The 6,420-nt window shown below is 31.3% G+C and overlaps 1 long non-coding RNA gene across 1 annotated transcript; it reads left to right on the top strand.

Annotated features, from left to right (window-relative positions):
- Positions 1-4,238: 4,238 nt before the first annotated feature.
- Positions 4,239-5,592, top strand: LOC140178862 (uncharacterized). The gene is made up of 4 exons (XR_011871834.1): positions 4,239-4,658; positions 4,778-4,840; positions 5,042-5,135; positions 5,463-5,592. It is a non-coding gene; the product is annotated as an uncharacterized lncRNA (long non-coding RNA).
- Positions 5,593-6,420: the final 828 nt, after the last annotated feature.

Here is a 6,420-nt window from a genome sequence, read left to right on the forward strand (position 1 = left end):
ATCAAGATCAAACAAGAAGACTTACCAAGAACAACTTGAAGATCATGAAGAATACCATGAATGCATGAAATTTTTGAAAAATGCAAGATGCACATGCAATTGACACCAAACTTATGATATGACTCAAGACTCAAACAAGAAACATGAAATATTTTTTATTTTTGTGATTTTCTAAATTTTTTTGGATTTTTATTTTATTTTTTTCGAAAAATTATTTTGAAAAAGAAAAATAAGGATTCCAAAATTTTTAATATGAATTCCAGGAATCTTATGCTCTAAAGCTCCAATCAAAGGGTCAGGCATGGCTTAATAGCCAGCCAAGCTTTAGCATATAATTACATGGACTGGAGTGATTAGTTGAATACCAATCCCAAAGCAGTTTGGGTATGGCTTTACAGCCAGATAGGATTCAACATGTTTCATGAAACACTAGAATTCATTCTTAAAAATCTTGAAGCCATAGAATAATTTATTTTTGAAAACATTATTTTTATTATTTTATTTTATTTTATTATTATTTTTTTTTTCGAAAACAAAAGAAAAATTTTTGAAAGCTTTTTGAAAAATTTTTGAAAACAAAACAAAAAGAAAATTACCTAATCTGAGCAACAAGATGAACCGTCAGTTGTCCAAACTCAAACAATCCCCGGCAACGGCGCCAAAAACTTGGTGCACGAAATTGTGATGTCCAGGCTCGAACAATCCCTGGTAATGGCTTCAAGGCTTGGTGCCTTGATCTTAATTCATAATTGTCACAACTTCGATACAACTAACCAGCAAGTGCACTGGGTCGTCCAAGTAATACCTTACGTGAGTAAGGGTCGAATCCCACGGAGATTGTTGGTATGAAGCAAGCTATGGTCACCTTGTAAATCTCAGTTAGGCAGATATAAATGGATAATGGTGTTTTTGAATTTAATATAATAAAATAGGGATAGAAATACTTATGTAAATCATTGGTAGGAATTTCAGATAAGTGAATAGAGATGCTTTTCGTTCCTCTGAACCTCTGCTTTCCTGCTATCTTCATCCAATCAGTCTCACTCCTTTCCATGGCTGGCTTTATGCAAGGGCATCACCGTTGTCAGTGGCTACATCCCCTCCTCTCAGTGAATAATATGCTCACGCACCCTGTCACGGCACGGCTATTCATCTGTCGGTTCTCGATCATGCTGGAATAGGATTCACCCTCCTTTTGCGTCTGTCACTAACGCCCAACAATCGCGAGTTTGAAGCTCGTCACAGTCATTCAATCATTGAATCCTACTCGGAATACCACAGACAAGGTTTAGACTTTCCGGATTCTCTTGAATGCCGCCATCATTCTAGCTTATGCCACGAAGATTCTGGTTAAGAGATCTAAGAGATATTCATTCTAGCTTATTTCATGTAGAACAGAAGTGTTTGTCAGGCACGCGTTCATAAGGGAGAAGGATGATGAGCGTCACACATAATCATCACCTTCATCACGTTCTTGGGTGCGAATGGATATCTTAGAAGCGAAATAAGATGAATTGAATAGAAAACAGTAGTACTTTGTATTAATCTTTGAGGAACAGCAGAGCTCCACACCTTAATCTATGGAGTGTAGAAACTCTACCGTTGAAAATACATAAGTGAAAGGTCCAGGCATGGCCGAGATGGCCAGCCCTCTAAAACGTGATCAAAGGATCATAAGGTAATCCAAAGATGCCCAATACAATAGTAAGAGGTCCTATTTATAATAAACTAGCTACTAGGGTTTACATGAGTAAGTATTTGTTGCATAAATCCACTTCCGGGGCCCACTTGGTGTGTGTTTGGGCTGAGCTTAAGTGTTGCACGTGCAAAGGCCATTTGTGGAGTTGAACGCCAGTTTTTGTGCCAGTTTGGGCATTCAACTCTGGTTTTGGATCCTTTTCTGGTGCTGGACGCCAGATTCGGGCAGAGAGCTGGCGTTGAACGCCAGTTTACGTCGTCTATTCTTGGCCAAAATATGGACTATTATATATTTCTGGAAAGCCCTGGATGTATACTTTCCAACGCAATTGGAAGCGTGCCATTTCGAGTTCTGTAGCTCCAGAAAATCCACTTTGAGTGCAGGGAGGTCAGAATCCAACAGCATCAGTAGTCCTTTTTCAACTTCTGAATCTGATTTCTGCTCAAGTCCCTCAATTTCAGCCAGAAAATACCTGAAATCACAGAAAAACACACAAACTCATAGTAAAGTCCAGAAATGTGAATTTAACACAAAATCTATTAAAAACATCCCTAAAAGTAACTAGATCCTACTAAAAACATACTAAAAACAATGTCAAAAAGCGTATAAATTATCCGCTCATCAGGTAGATAGAAATGAATGATGGTAGTTCATTGGGTAGAAAACCCCTAGGTGAGTCTTTAAACCCTAAAAAAAAAATTAAAGATTTATTGTGATTTAATTCTTCTAAAATATATATATGACTAAGAAATAATTAAAAATGCAACTGTATATGAGTTAGTGAAATAAATGTTTTTCTTGAAAATAAAGAAGTAAAGACCGCAAGCTTGATAAATATAAACTCTCTTGAGATGTGAGTTGACCAGGTGTATGTGTTTTTATTACTTTTGTGACATTCCCTTCTTCTATAGAGGACCTTCGGGTTAGGTTTTCAACCCTTTATAGCCTTATGTTTTTCAAAAAAACAGACGAAGAAGACAAGCATTTGATGTTTACTTCTATATTTTTAGACTGTCTTGTAATTAGTTATTGTTTTTTCTCGTCATTATTATTATACCTTGTATAAAGGGATATGATTTGTAATTATGTGTGTGTATTTGTAAGTTACTTGTAAAGTTTTTTTGTAAAATGTAAAATATGATGAGATGTATTTGTGTATATCATATATATGTATGCATGTCTGTATGAATAATAAAGAGAAAAAAATTTCAGTTTTTTGGAGAAAAGTATATAAGAATTTTCAGGTAAAGGCTCCTACTTACTATTATATATATATATATATATATATATATATATATATATATATATCATTGTAATATCCTCTTTATCAAAGTGGTGCAATTGAAAGCGTGACATTCTGGTGGTGAGGGTGTTATAAATAGCATAATGACCACTATTTATTGTAGTTAATTTACTTTTATGTGACAATTATATATTTTTATTTTTATTATATATTATACTGATAAGTTAACACAGTTTTGTGAGCATTAAAAATGTCTTTACTAACACTTGCTATAATTACTACTAAAACCATTTAGCAACAAAGTTTAGGACAAATAGTATCTAATTGTCATTAAATGTATTAGTAACTATTTATATTACTGCTAACGGCAAAATAAATTACTAGCATATGATTTTTCTTGTAGTGAAACTATATATACTAGGAAAAAAGATATGTATTTCTTGCACTTTTAAGGGATAATGCAGATAATAAAGGAAGTACAGGTTTCTATGTCATTATAACACTTTTTCACTATATACATACAAGTCAAGGAACCTTAAGAAGAAGTAAGTAAAATAAAGTACTACTCGATTTTTTCTATAATAATTTATTTTGAGTTCTCGATCTTATTTTTCTATACACTCTTCTTACCTCAAAAGAGCCGTCTTAGCTATTTGCATTCTAAGTTGTGTTATTATGTTATTTTTTATCACATTCTAGATCAATAAACACATATTTGAGTAGATCTTATACTCTATAATATCTTCAAATAAGGATATCATATCCTGTATATATATGTCATATACATCATTATTGTACTCTTTGTACCTTGATCTTGTAGAGATAAATCTTAACTTGAGAAAACTTGAGAAAAATATCTAAGTTTCTTAAATTTTGTAGTGACATGAGTCAAGCTTAGCCAGCTTGAAAAGATTTGTGACAACAATATCTATAGATTTTGGATGTTTGAGAATCTAAAGCAAATTTAACTCAGAAAATAATGTCCTATAAATACTTATAAACTCCTTGTTATTTTAAGTACAATTAAACTCTTTTTCTCGTGTAATTTTTGTTATTTTGACAAAGACCTTATTACCTAATATGAATCATAGCACTCATATAGTGTTTTGAATTCACATCATATAAAGTGTAAGTGAAAACATATGTAGTGAAATAAAAAGTTCAAAGAAAAAAAAAACCTTTTTGAAAGATTTATTTCATTAAGAGTACTACTAATAAGTATCATAATCAGCTTAATTTTCTCTTTGACAATTCTATTTTATGTCGCATAGAAAAAATAAGACAATACTTGTTTATTTTCATAGAATAGTCATATAGAATAGTATAAACAAAAAAATTGCATCAAACCAAAAAACTTCAAAGTAACTTAGGTACTTATTATTACTATAAAGCACTTATTGAACTTGTTATTCTTCTTAGCTTTGTAAACTAAACGAATCATCACATCTCTTAATGCATAACTTCAACTTTTCCGGGTTATAATCATAAAGTAGATTGCATCTAACATAACATTTATTCATATCATTGCATATCTTTTTGCATCCCCTCAACAAATGTTCCTCCGATTGATAGAGTTTGTCGCATTGTTTATTACATGCTTTCAAATCAAATGAAATTGTTGTTGATGGAGGCGGCGGTGATCTAGACTGTTTGAGAGCATCATGGGATTCAACAATGGAAAAACAAATAAACACTCCAACCACCAATATTACTATTGTATGTGTTACACCTTTTCTAGCCATAGTAGATCTTTCTCTTGTATTGTAATGTCAAATAATTTACAACTGACTAGATTTTATACAAGTTTAAAATCTTGGTTAATATTATTGTGCCAGATGTTCGTGAAATAGAATCTTTCTCGCTTATTAAATCATCACATCTCCTCCATTTACTAAGAGGTATACCAATATAAACAAAAGAAAAGAAAATTTCACAAGTGTTGTCTAAGAATATTTTATTATTTTGACTTGTTTTAATTTGCCTCTTGGATTCTATATATAAATTTAAAATATTCACCGATAATAATAATGCTATTAGATTTTGTGTAAGAATCTTTACATATATATTGAAAATTATATGCTTTTGAATATTAAATATAGGTTACAAAGAAGTGAAAGGGTGCATTATGCTTTAAAAAATATTGGAAACGTAAGATGGATGCAGAAGTTCCAAATGTGGTGGTAGTGTATATGGGTAAGAAAAAATGATGTCCTTATTCTTTTTTTAAAAAAGCATGGATAACATACTAACAGAATTTAATGTTTGAAACATACTCAAAAAATTATTTCTTTGTTATGAGTAAAAGAATTAGAACTTTTCAACAATTCGACCACTTTATTATTTTCATAGTTATTATAAAATTTATATTTTCTCTTCAACATTTATAGATATATAAAAATAATATTTTGAGATTTATTAAATACCACATACAATTATAAATATATAATTTATTCTATTCGCGTTAGTTACATTTTAAAATTTTCTCTCTATTTATTAATGCCTTCTCTCTTCTTGTTATAGGTGTTCAAACTAACTTGGGTGTCCAGGTTACTTGGTGTCTCAATGTCAAGTCAACTTAGGAGAACATTCGAGTGGAATGGTTTAGATAATCGGGTTGATTGACTCCAATAAACTAATATCAAATTTGACCTTTGATTAATTTAGATAACAAGTGAGTCACAAAATAAGAACTTAATCTATTAGAAATCCGAGCCTTTACTCATTTTCTTATCTCTAAACTTTCATGTTAACTTGGGTTTGTAAAATCCAGATAAATAATAAATAAATAATCAATTAATTAATTAAAACTGAGCTAAGAGGATTTAAAACATCCGGCCTGGGTTAAAAATCCAGAATTTATAATTTGAAAATTTACAGATAAAAAAATTAACTTAGAAAATAAAATTAAGCGCAAAAATAAAATTAATTGTGGAAAATACATATCAACGTTATGATTAATTGTATAGGTTTAAGTCTTCCTGGTATTGCGTATGAGAGAAGTAAAAATGTAGGATTGACCACAAAAATATTTAGGATAAAAACGGAACACTTATGTTAAAGATTTTTGTCCTAGATGGGGCCAAGGGACAAAAGTTACAAAATTGTCCCTCACTTAAAGGGGTATTCCCTCACTTATACAAAATCACATTGTATTCACCAAAGAGGGAGTGAGCCACGAAGAGAGAAGAGAAGGAAGCACCGATTCAACATTCACATCCACTTTTCTCTCAATCCAAAGCTTCAATCAAAGACCCGTTTGTGGCCATGCATTCATTTCGACTTTCTCTTCGATTCTATATAACGTTTGCGATAAGTACTCACGAGAACTCTGACCTATTTTTGTTTCTCCTCTCATTTTTGCATTTTGGTATATATGGTGTTCAAGTTTGTTTCTCCTCTCATTTTTTTATTTTCACATTTTCAACTTCTAACAGGATTTTGACCTAGATTATGTGGTACAAGGTAAATGAACTCTTTT

Source organism: Arachis hypogaea, chromosome 14 (assembly GCF_003086295.3).
Source record: "Arachis hypogaea cultivar Tifrunner chromosome 14, arahy.Tifrunner.gnm2.J5K5, whole genome shotgun sequence".
NCBI classification, from domain to species: Eukaryota; Viridiplantae; Streptophyta; class Magnoliopsida; order Fabales; family Fabaceae; genus Arachis; species Arachis hypogaea.